General features: G+C 37.4%; 1 protein-coding gene across 2 annotated transcripts in view; it reads right to left on the bottom strand.

The window, feature by feature from the left end:
- The window catches only part of TEX11 (testis expressed 11), a 350946-nt gene that overhangs the window by 241664 nt on the left and 95879 nt on the right, over window positions 1-13403 (bottom strand). The gene's annotated exons all lie outside the window — the stretch shown is intronic.

Genomic DNA, 13403 nt, shown 5'->3' with positions numbered 1-13403 from the left:
AACATTCAAATTCAAGGAAATACAGAGAAAACCACAAAGATACTCCTCGAGAGGAGCAACCCCAAGACACATAATTGTCAGATTCACCAAGGTTGAAATGAAGGAAAAAATGTTAAGGGCAGCCAGAAAGAAAGGTTGAGTACCCACAAAGGGAAGCCCATCAGACTAACAGCGGATCTCTCAGCAGAAACCCTATAAGCCAGAAGAGAGTGGCAGCCAATATTCAACATTCTTAAGAAAAGAATTTTCAACCCAGAATTTCATATCCAGCCAAACTAAGCTTCATAAGTGAAGGAGAAATAACATCCTTTACAGACAAGCAAATGCTGAGACATTTTGTCACCACCAGGCCTGCCTTACAAGATCTCCTAAAGGAAGCATGAAACATGGAAAGGAACAACCGGTACCAGCCACTGCAAAAACTTGCCAAATTGTAAAGACCATCGATGCTAGGAAGAAACTACATCAATTAACGGGCAAAATAACCAGCTAACATCATAATGGCAAGATCAAATTCACACATAACAATATTAACCTTAAATGTAAATGGGCTAAATGCCCCAATTAAAAGACACAGACTGGCAAATTGGATAGAGTCAAGACCCATCAGTGTGCTGTATTCAGGAGACCCATCTTACATGCAGAGACATATGTAGGCTCAAAATTTAAAAATAGAGGAAGATCTACCAAGCAAATGGAAAGCAAAAAAAGCAGGGTTTGCAATCCTAGTCTCTGATAATACACACTTTAAACCAATAAAGATCAAAAGAGACAAGGCCATTACATAATGGTAAGGGGATCAATTCAACAAGAAGAGCTAATTATCCTAAATATATATGCAACCAATACAGGAGCACCCAGATTCATAAAGCAAGTCCTTAGAGACCTACAAAGAGACTTAGACTCCCACACAATAATAATGGGAGACTTTAACACCCCACTGTCAATATTAGACAGATCAATGACACAGAAGGTTAACAAGGATATCCAGGACTTGAACTCAGCTCTGGACCAATCGGACCTAATAGACGTCTACAGAGCTCTCCACCCCAAATCAACAGAATATACATTTTTCTCAGCACCACATCACACTTATTCTAAAATTGACCACATAATTGGAAGTAAAACATTCCTCAGCAAAAGCAAAAGAAAAGAAATCACAACAGTCTCTCAGAACGCAGTGCAAACAAATTAGAACTCAGGATTAAGAAACTCACTCAAAACACACAACTACATGAAAACTGAACAACTTGCCCCTGAATGACTACTGGGTACATAACAAAATGAAGGCAGAAATAAAGATGTTCTTTGAAACCAATGAGAACAAAGACACAATGTACCAGAATCTCTGGGACACATTTAAAGCAGTGTGTAGAGGGAAATTTATAGCACTAAATGCCCACACGAGGAAGCAGGAAAGATCTAAAATTGACACCCTAACATCACAATTAAAAGAACTAGAGAAGCAAGAGCAAACCTGAAAGGCAGTCTAGGCCACAAGGCAAGTCCTTGTGGGTTTAGAGCCAATAAACTTAGGGGGCATGTAAGACACCAGCCTGGGTGGCCAAGGGAGCGCCTACCCTGCCCCTCCCCCAAGCCCAGGCAGCACAGCTTGCAGCTCTAAGAGACCCCCTTCCTTCTGCTGGAGGAGAGAAAAAGGGAAGAGTAAAGAGGGCTTGGTCTTGCAATTTGGATAACAGCTCAGCCATAGTAGGATAGGACACCAGGAAGAGTCATGAGACACCCATTCCAGGCCCCAGCTACTGGATGACATTTTTAGACACACCCAGGGCCAGAAGGGAATCTGCTGCCTTGAAAGGAAAGACCAGATCCTGAAAGGATTCATCACCCATTGGCTAGAAAGCCAACAGATTTTGAATAATCAGCAGTGATAGTCAGGTAGTGCATACCATAGGTGGGCTTTGGGTGAGAATCTGAAGCGTGCTGGCTTCAGGTGTGAACCAACACATTCCCAGCTATGGTGGCTATGTGGAGAGTCTCCTTCTGCTTGATAAAAGAAAAGGAGAGATGAAAGGGGACTTTATCTTGCAGCTTAGGTACCAGGTGAGCCACAGTAGGGTAGAGCACCAAGCAGTCTCTTGGGTCCCCAATTCCAGACCTTGACTCTAGGATGGCATTTCTGGACTTATCCTGGACCAGAGAGAAGTGCACTGCCTTGCAAGATGAGTCCCAGACCCGGCACCATTCGCTGCAAACTGACTGAAGAGCCCTTAGGCCTTCAGTGAACATCAGTGGAGCCTGGCAGTACTCTCCATGGGCCTGTGACAGTGGTGGCCATAGGAAGATACTCTTCTGCTTGTGGAAAGAGGAGGGAAGAGTAGGAAAAAACTTTGTCTTGTGGCTTGGGTACCAGCTCAACCACAGTAAAAAGGAGCACCAGGTAGCTTCCTAAGGATTCTGACTCCAGGCCCTTGTTCCTGGCCAACATCTCTGCACCTGCCAGGAGCCAGGGGGAACTTGCTTCCCTGAATTGAAGGACACAAGCCTGGCAAGCTTCATCACCTCACCTGCTATTGTAGAGACCTCGTTCATTAAGCAAACATAGGTGGTATCCAGGTAGCAGATTATAGCAGGCCTTGGGTGAGACCAAGTGCTACGCTGGCTTCAGGTTAGACACAGCACAGTCCCAGGGGTAGTGGCCACAGGGGTGCTTGTAGCACTCCTCCCCTAGCTCCAGACAGCTCAATACAGAAAGACAGACTCCATTTGCTAGAGAGAAAGCAAGGGAAGAGAACAAAGAGTCTCTGCTTGGTAATCCAGAGAATTTTTCTGGGCCCCATCCAACACCACCAAGATGAGACCTCTAAAATTCTGCAAGAGTCACAGTGTTACTGGGCTTGAGGTGCCTCCTAAGGCAGATAGGGCTGCTGTGACCAAAAACTTAGCACACAATACTCTCTTACCAAATGAACTAAGTAAGGCACCAGGGAACAATCCCAGAGTGACAAAGATATGTGACCTTTCAGGCAGAGAATTCAAATTAGCCGTTTTGAGGAAACTCAAAAAAATTCAAGATAGCACAGAGAAGGAATTCAGACTCCTATCAGATATATCTAACAAAGTGATTGAAATAATTACAAAGAATCAAGCAGAAATTCTGGAATAGAAAAATGCAATTGATATACTGATATCAGAGTATCTTAATAGCACAACTGAACAAGTAGATGAAATAAGTAGTGACCTTGAAGACAGGCTATTGAAAATACAAGTCAGGGGAGACAAAAGAAAAAAGAATGAAGCACTCCTACAAGATCTAGAAAATAGCCTCATAAAGGGCAAATATAAGAATCACTGACCTTAAAGAGGAGGTAGAGAAAGGTATAGTGGTAGATAGCTTATTCAAAGGGATAATAACAGAGAACTTCCCAAACCTAGAGAGATATCAATATTCAAGCAACAGATTATAGAACACCAAGCAGATTTAAGCCAAAGAAGACTACCTCGTGGCATCAACCTTGGAAAATAATTTATGACTAAGTCCTCAGCAAAAGCAATTGCAACAAAACCAAAAATTGACAAACTGCTGCACAGCAAAAGAAACTATCAACAAAGTAAGTAAACAGACAACCTACAGAATGAGAGAAAATACTTGCAAGCTATGCATCCAACAAAGGTCTAATACCCAGAATCTTTAAGGAATTTAAATAATTCAACAAGCAAAATATAACCCCATTAAAAAGTGGGGGTTAAAAAGACTTGAACAGACAATTCTCAAAGGAAGACATACAAGTGATCAACAAACATGTGAAAAAATGCTCAACATCACTAATCATCAGAGAAATGCAAATCAAAACCACAATGAGATACCATCTCACACCAGTCAAAGTGGCTTTTATTAAAAAGTCAAAGAATAACAGGTATTGGCTGGGCTGCATAGAAAAGGGAATTCTTTTACACTGTTGATGGGGATGTAAATTAGTTCAGCCACTGTGGAAAGCAGTTTGGAGATTTCTCAAAGAACTTAAAACAGAACTATTATTTGATCCCACAATTTCATTACTGGGGATATAGCCAAAAGAAAACAAATCGTTGTATCAAAAGGACACACGCACCCGTATGTTCACTGCAGCACTATTCACAATAGTAAAGACATGGAACCAACCTCGGTGCCCATCAGTGGCGGAATGCATAAAGAAAACATGGTACATATACACCATGAAATACTACGTAGTCATAAAAAAAGAATGAAATCATGTCCTATGCAGCAACGTGGATATAGCTGGAGGCCTTAAGTTAACAAAGAAATACAAAATAGTGATAAGGAGATTGAATCAGTAATCAAAAATCTCACAACCAAGGAAAACGCAGGGCCAAATGACTTCACTGGTGAATTCTACCAAATATTTAAGAAAAAATTAATGCCAATCCTTCTCAAACTCTTCTCTAAAAATGAAGAGGAAAGAACCTATCCACACTCATTCTATGAGGTCAGCATTACTCTGATATCAAAGCCAGACAAAGACACTACAAAAAAATTATCCCTGAACACAGATGAAAAATTCCTTAACAAAATACTAGCAAACCAAATTACACAGCACATTAAAATCATCATACACCATGATCAACTAGGATTTATGCCTGAGATACAAGGGTGGGGGTGGTTCAGCATATAAAAATCAATACATGTGATACACCACTTTAACAGAATAGAGGATAAAAATCATACGGACATTTTCATAGACACAGAAAAAATTTTTTTACAAAATTCATCCTTTCAAGATAAAAAAAAATTTCAACCAATTAGGAATAGAAGGAATGTACCTCAACATAATACAAATCATGCAACAAGTCCTCAGCTAACATCATACTAGATGGTAAAAAGGTTAAAACATTTCCTCTAACATAGGAAAAATGCAAAGCAAAGATGCCCACTCTCACCACTTCTATTCAACATTGTACTAGAAGTCTCAGCCAGAGCAATTAGGCAAGATGAGGGGGGGAAAAAAGGCATTCAAATTTGAAAGGAAGAAGTAAAATTGTTTGCAGATGACATAATCTTGTATTAGAAAACCCTAAAATGCTACCAAAAAACTGTTAGAACTAATAAATTCAATAAAGCTACAAAACAAAATCAACATAAAAATCAGTTTTTATATGCAAGTAATGAACTATATCCAAAAATTAAGAAAACAATTCCATTTATAATAGTGTCAAAAATAAATAAAATACTTATAAATAAATTTAACCAAGGAGGTGAAAGACTTGTACACTGAAAACTATAAAATGCTGAAGAAATTGAAGAAAACACAAATAAAGGGACAGATATCCTGTGTTCATAGATTGGAAGACTTAATATTTTTAAATGTCCATACTACCTAAAGCACTCTACAGATTCAGTCCTATCCCTATCAACATGGCAATGCCATTTTCACAGAAGTAGAAAAAATAATACTCAAATTTATATGGAATCACAAAAGACCTAAATAGCCAAAGCAATCTTGAGCAAAAAGAACAAAGCTGGAGCCATCATATTTCCTGATTTCGAAATACACTAGACATCTAATAGTCATCAAAACAGCACGGTATGGACATTTTAAAAAGACATATAGACCAATGGAACAGAATAGAATATCTAGAACAAAATCCACATATTTACGGGCAACTGATGATCAACAAAGTTGCCAAGAACATACAATGGGGAAAAGAAGAGTTTCTCCAATAAATGGTGTTGGATATCCACATACGGAATAAAATTGGAACCTTATCTCCCATCATATGTAAAAAATCAATTCAAAATGGATTACAGACTTAAATGTAAGTCCAGAAACTGCAAAATTACTAGAAGAAAACAGGGGAAAGCTTCTTGATATTGTATGGGAAATGATTTTTTAGATATGACCCCCAAAGTACAGACAACAAAAGCAAAAATAGACAAATGGAATTACATCTAACTAAATACCATGTACAACTGCAAAGGAAACAATTAACAGAGTGAAGAGACAACCCGTGGAAACTGTAGAATTGCAGAATATTATGAGACTTCAAAAAACTTTTGGAAAAATTGAATTAAAAGATTAAAATATAAATTTTATTTATCAACATAAGCTCCATCAAGTTTAAGATACCTTTGTGACACTAGCCATTTAGTCCATCCATAAAGAACTGAGGAATTTAGCCATGTCAATGCAATCTTTTTCACATTTCACATTAACTGAGGAAAAATGGGTGCCTTTTATAGATTTTTTTAAGATTAGGAAACAAAAAGAAGTCAGAAGGAACCAAATCATGTCTGTAAGGTGGATGCCTAATAATTTCCCATTGAAATTCACAAGATTACTTTTGTTTGATGAGAGGAATGAGCAGGAACATTGTTGTGGTGGAGAAGGACACTGGTGAAGCCTTTCAGGCGTTTTCCTACTAAAATTTTGGCTTTCTGAAAACACTCTCATAATAAGCAGACATTATCATTCTTTGGCCCTCCAGAAAAATCACCAAGCAAAATGCCTTGAGCATCCCAAAAAACTGTTGCTATGATCTTTACTCTTGACAGAGCTGCTTTTGCTTTGACTAGACCACTTCCACTTCTTGGTAGCCACTGCTTTTATTGTAATTTCTCTTTGGGGTCATACTGGTAAAGCCATGTTTGTCTCCTATTACAATTCTTTGAAGAAATGCTTCAGGATTTTGATCCCACTTGTTTAAAATTTCCAATGAAAGCTCTGCTCTTATCTGCCACTGATCTGGGCACAATGGTTTTGGCACCCACTGAGTTTGCTCCACTTCAGTTTTTCAGTCAGATTTGTATAAGCAGAACAAATTGAGATGTCTACGGTGTTGGCTATTATTTGTACTATTAATCATCACTCCTCTTCAATTAGGGCACAAACGATTAATTTTTTCCTCACAAATTGTTGTGTACAGCCTGCTGCTGCAGGTTTCATCTTCAACATCATTTTGTCCCTTTTTTTTAACAACATAATGAGTTTATATTTAATATAGTACTTCTCACCATGGGGATGTTACTCAATTAATTAATATAAAGTTTTTTAACATTAAATATTTTCTCCATTTCAATGTCAATATAAAGTGGTTTTTTAAAGCAAACCAAGTACCACATGTTCTCACTTGTAAGTGGGAGCTAAATGATGCAAACTCATGAACACAAAGAAGAGAACAATAGATACTGGGGTCTACTTGAGGGTGGAGGGTGGGCGCAGGGAGAGGAGTAAAAAATATAACTATTGGGTACTGGGCTTAATACCTTGGTGAAGAAATAATCTGTACAGTAAACTCCCATGACATGAATTTGCCTATGTAACAAACCTTCACATGTACCCCAAACCTAAAATAAAAGTTTAAAACGATAAATATAGGATTTTTTTACATTAACTCTTTTCTCCACTTCAATGTTAGATACAATGAATGCATTTTTCTAAATGTTTTTTCTCCAGAGATAAAAGCATCTATGTTTGGCTATTTGACATCTAAATAGAATATTAACTTGGTCAATAACAAAAATCTAATGAAAATATGGAGAAAAGACTCCTCAATGATTCCGGAGGCAGTGACTGTAACTGGACAGTGGTGATTTCTTAGGATTCTGGGCAAGAACTTCCTTCTTCCTATTTCATGTGCTTTTTTTTTTTTTGGAGACAGGATCTTACTCTCTCACCAAGGCTGTACTGCAGTGGTGTGATCATGACTCACCGCAGCCTCGATGTCCTGGGTTCAAGTGATCCTACCACCTCAGCCTTTCAGGTAGCTAGGACTACAGGCGCATGCCACCATGCCCAGCTTAGATAATTCTAAAACTATGAAATATTACTTATGTAAATGTCGGCCATCTTACTTCTTGAATCTCCTTTCTAACCAGCAAATACAAATTATAGGGTGCATTTTTCAGTGCGTTATTTATTTTAAGGAAAACATGTTTTCTTATACATAGCAATTTGTTCTCATTTTATGGAATACAACTAAGAATGTGGAACTCCCCTATTTACTGTTTCTTGGAAACTTTCAAACACCAAAGGTCAAGTTTAGCTTCACTAGTACAAAGGTTTTCAGGGCAAAGTTTGATTTGGGATGCGCTTCAAAGTCGTATCTGTCCATTTCTCCTTTGTGCACATACCCCCAAGCAGGCACAAATGCCTGTAATGCTGAGAACCACACCTAACAAGACAGCAATTGCACCTCTGGCTTCTACTGCTTCGACAACAGGCAGCAACAAAAGCAGTAAAATGAGGACTAAGAGCCACTGTGTTGAAACAGAAGTCATGATGGTGGAATGTTGATGGCTGAATCTTGATGGCTGAAGTTTCCAAAGAAATAGTATATATATAATTCTATCTGACTGGAAATGTTCCCTTCCTGGAGCTCCGGATGCTGAGGCTAAGAGGTTCCACATGACAATGCCTTCCAGGAAACAGCCATTACAGGAATCTCATTCCTTCTTAAAAGGAGTTATCCATTTGAAAATTGCTGATTTCTTTGGGGCATTGTCTCCATTAACACTCTCTCTTTTCTTTTTCTCTTTCTTTCTTTCTTTCGTTCTTTCCTTCTTCCTTCCTTCTTTCTTTTCTTTCTTTTCTTTCTTCCTTTTTTCTTTCTTTCTTCTTTCTTTCTTTCTTCTCTCTCTCTTTCTTACAAGGAGATCTAATGTATAGTTTGATAACTATAGTTCATAATACTGCATTGTATACTTGAAATTTGCTGAGAGTAGATATTAAATATTCTCACCATACACACACCAAAAAAAAGGTAACTCAGACAACTAGACCTCAGAGTAATCTAACAGTTGCTAAGGGAAGTTGAACTCTAGAGAAGTATTCCAGCTCATAAAGGAAAAGTAAAATGACACAATTAGAATACTATTATTTTAAAAACACTGATGAAATAAAGAATCCAGGCAATGATCACTGATGGCTGCTAATATCACAAAAGGCAAAACAACTAATATACAAGACCCCTGATGGACATACACCATACCACCTGTGAAAAACTTCTCCCAAAAAAACTGGTAAGAGCCTTTAGAATCTTAATTACTAATTTATAGGAAATACAGAGAACACAGAAAAAATAAACATGTTAAGGAACAGGGACACAAACAGCAAAATTCAAAATGCAGGAAACTACCTGGCTTCTTTAACAAATACATTGCAAGGAAAAAAAGGAAAAAAACCTATGGATTAAAGTAAACACAAGAGACACCTTAATCAGTCACAGTACATAGGCCTTGACAAATCAATTGTATAAGATTTTATGAGACAATCAGTGAAATCTGAACAATGTGTGTTTGATGATTACTAATAAAATTCTGTTATAAAGGCATGTGAGGAAAAAATGGTAACTACGTGAGGTGATGGATATGGTAATTAACTCGATCGTAGTAATCATTTCACAGTGTACATATATATATATATATAAACATCACAGTGTACACTATTAAATACATACAATTTTAATTTGTCAATTATACCTCAATGAAGCTTGAGGGGAAAAGAAAGTAGTAGGAGGTCTTCTTACAGCAAAAGGAAAACAGTAAACTTCTCAAGTGTTTATCAGCCACAGAAATGTCTGATATTGTCGTAGGTCAGCAGTGTCAAGGAATACAGTTAAATGACAGAAATAAAGCTACTAGAGATAAATGAAAAATCACCCAGAATTAGGAATATGACTAAGGTTTGAAAAGTAGAGCATTTTTCTCCCAGGGAAAAAAGTCTGCAAAGTCTTTGTGGTCAATAAATGTAACCCCAAAGCCTTTTGAGTTGAACTTATTTGTATTAATATGCAATTCTTCTTTGTAGAATACTAATTTGTTACAGTGAAATTTCTGTATACCTTTTCTGAAAAGCCAAGTTCAGCATAATGTATGTCCTAGTCATTAGACAGGACTTTAAGAGCTAAACACAATTTAAATTCCACCAGAACAATGGAGACCACTAACAAGTTTGTCTAGATTGTGAGGGAAATTTCTGTATCAACAGTCTCTTCTCATCTACTTAGCCCTGCCTTCTGCCAGGAGCAGACATAGGAGCTCAATACTGCAAGACTTACAAAAGAGGAGGAGAAGGAGGAAAAAATGTATTTTATTAAACAAACAACAACTACAACAACAAACTCTTAAACATATTATTTCCAAACCTTGCATTCGGATTTCAAAAATCTGAAATATTATATTTTATAAAGGTCTAAGAGAATTTGTCATTTAATACATTGAGGCAAATACATTGACAATTCACAGTAAAGTAAGCTGAAGGAATTTCAATTTCATTCATAATTATAGCAGCTTTCTCTTAACTTGTGGTATCTCTAAGGGAATACGATCAAAAGAGTGTGGCAGAAAGCAAGGAGAGCAGCAGCTATTTATGAACTTTTCTTAACAAAAGAAAAGGCAGGAGGGTGATAAAAAGGCAGAAAGGTCCTGCACTGAGATGTTAACAAAAATCAAGGGAAATAAATGAGCGTTTTAAAAAATACCCACTATCACTCTTTACGTTTAGTATTGTTCTAGGCTTCAATTTCAACAAAATTCTAATATACTACAGCATTTTTATATATTACCATTTGTGAAAAATGAAGTTTTTACTTTTAGACTGAATGGGTACTTCCAAATTATATATAACCTCTAGTCTAAGATATTCACTGTTCTCAAAAGAGTTAAGCCTGTAGAATGTGTACTCATTTTCCATGACCTCCTTCTGGTATAAAATTTACAGAAAAGGGTGCTTAATTAGCAGCTATTCATCTCTGCTTGCATCAGCAACTGCTGCCAACAGTTTTTTTAACACGTGGATATAAAGCATGAAGAAATTATTCCAAAGGGTCAGGCGCAGTGGCTCACACCTGTAATTCCAGCAGTTTGGGAAGCTAAAGTGGGAGGATAACTTTAGGCCAGAGTCTGAGACCACCGTGAGTGATATAGCAAGACCCCATCGCTACAAAAAAAAAAAAAATGTTTTTTAAATTGTTCCTAAGATTGAAAGATGTAGATGTTTGTCTTCATGACATTTTATTTGGGAACTTAGTAAGTAATCCATGCTTGATCTGACCGTGATAAATTTTAGAATAAACCGGTGGAATGGCCACAAGAGAGTCCATCTCTAATAAATAGCAAACATCACCTAAAGATAGCAGCAGCAGTTTCCGTTTGTTAAGCAGTTTCTATTTTCCAAGCATGTTACTGAATACTCTATAATACATGCATTACCATATTTAAACCCCACAACAATTCTAAATAAAGTATCACAATATTTAACAATTTAACACTAATGTCTTAGATGACAACAAATTCTGACTGACAGTTGGTCCACTGCTAGAAAAACTATTCACTGTGCTACAATTCCTACAGTTAATAATATTGATAATTATTTTTGCCTCTTTTTAAACATTAAAATATGATAATTCCTTTTAAGACATTTGTGAATATTTCACCAGGTTATTTTTATATTCCCAAAAGATGTGGAAGAAAAAATGAAGCAGAAAGATTAAAATCATATGTAATTACTAGGGCTAAAATTAAAATTTTTCTTCTTTTCTTAAATATTATTCTAGTGATGTGAACACAAAAGACTCATACTGGTGCTATATAAATTTGTTATTTATTTAAGATTTTTATGAAAATATCACTGTGGGTCAGATTGTATTCCTACAAATATAGCCATTAAGATATTCTAGCTTATAAGATTCTTTAGAAAATGATAACAGATAAGAAGTCAACAACCAATGGCGTATGTGCAAATAACCACGTCAGGCCTCAGCCTACCGTTCCTGGAGAACATTTATTTTTATGACTCCTAACTCACCCTCATTCTTAGCATAAACTCCAAGCTCACCTCTAGTCTTAAGCTTCCAGAAGCCATCCAGGGCATCAGCATCCTTTTTTTTTTTTTTTTGGACCTCCCTATTCCTGCCTTCTTGGCATACTGGTCTTTTGATACACTGATGTCATAAACTTTGTGAGTGTTCTACTCCCAAATACTGTCAAATCCTGGAATAGAACTCCAGCCTGTTCTATTAGGAAGAGTTCTTTATACAGAGTTTGATCAATCTTTGGGCTCTAAAAAGTCTCTTACATAAGTTATTTGCATCAACATTTTGCTAGTGATAGATATGCCTGTGAGTATTAAAATCTCAGTGCCCAGATTTGTATTTATTTTGTTAAATGACAAACATCATATTCACAAAAGTTAGACTATAGTTAATATAGTCATAGGAGTATCTCCAAATAACTAGAACTAATCCCGCACTCAGAAAGGGTAAACATTTAGTGAATTGATTTGATATATTTTACTCCATGATCTATTTTTTTTTTCTTGAGACGGAGTCTCTCTGTCACTTAGGCTGGAGTACAGTGGTGCGATCTTGGCTCACTGCAACCTGTGTCTCCCGGGTTCAAGCAATTCTCCTGCCTCAGCCTCCCGAGTAGTTGGGATTACAGGCCTGTGCCACCACACCTGCCTAATTTTTGTATTTTTAGTAGAGACAAGGTTTCGCCATGTTGGCCAGGCTGGTCTTGAACTCCTGACCTCAAGTGATCTGCCCACCTCGGCCTCCCAAAGTGCTGGGATTACAGGCGTGAGCCACCGTGCCCAGCCTACTCCATAATCTCCTGATATTCAAAGCACTGCACCTTATGTGACATCTCCACAAAAATACATTTTTCACATATATTCATTTAACTAACAATTATTGAGTATCTACTCTGTGTCAGAATCTGTGCTGGGCCTAGGTTTTCAGTGAAAGACAGGGTTCTTGCAGAGTTCCTATATTTTTGTATAATTTTCTTGATATTTCCAGATTAAGCACAACACTCCAAATCTTAGTATAGTACTCAGCATACAGTGTTAAATATATACTTACTTGACTGATATTAAAATGCCAAAATTCATCTAAGACTAATGATTTTAGCCAATACTATTCCCAATCACACCTCCACCTTATACTCTGGTGTTACCAGACAACAATAAGTATCAAAGCAACAACAACAAAATTTTCTGTACTCCTGACAGAGAAATAAAGGAGGAATGGAGAGAGAGGAGTAAGTACTTATATTAAGAAGAGAACACTGGTCAGGTGTGGTGGCTTATGCCTGTAATCCCAGCACATTGAGAGACTGAGGCAGGTGGATAGCCAGAGCTCAGGAGTTTGAGACCAGCCTGGGCAACATGGCAAAACTCCTTCTCTACCAAAGATACAAAAAATTAGCCAGGCATGGTGGCACATGCCTGCAGTCCCAGCTACTTGGAATGCTGAGGTCAGAGGATCGCTTGAGCCCAGAAGGCAGAGGTTGCAGTGAGCAGAGATCATGCCACTGCACTCCAGCCTAGGTGACAGAGAGAGACCCTGAAAAAAAAACGAAGAAAAAAAGAAAGGAAAAAAGGAAAGAAAGAAAGAGAGAAAGAGAGAGAAAGAAAGAAAGAGAGAGGAAGGAAGGAAGGAAGGAA

This window comes from Colobus angolensis, unplaced genomic scaffold (assembly GCF_000951035.1).
Source record: "Colobus angolensis palliatus isolate OR3802 unplaced genomic scaffold, Cang.pa_1.0 Scaffold216, whole genome shotgun sequence".
In the NCBI taxonomy this organism is placed as follows: Eukaryota; Metazoa; Chordata; class Mammalia; order Primates; family Cercopithecidae; genus Colobus; species Colobus angolensis.
This window is presented reverse-complemented; position numbering and strand designations above follow the sequence as displayed.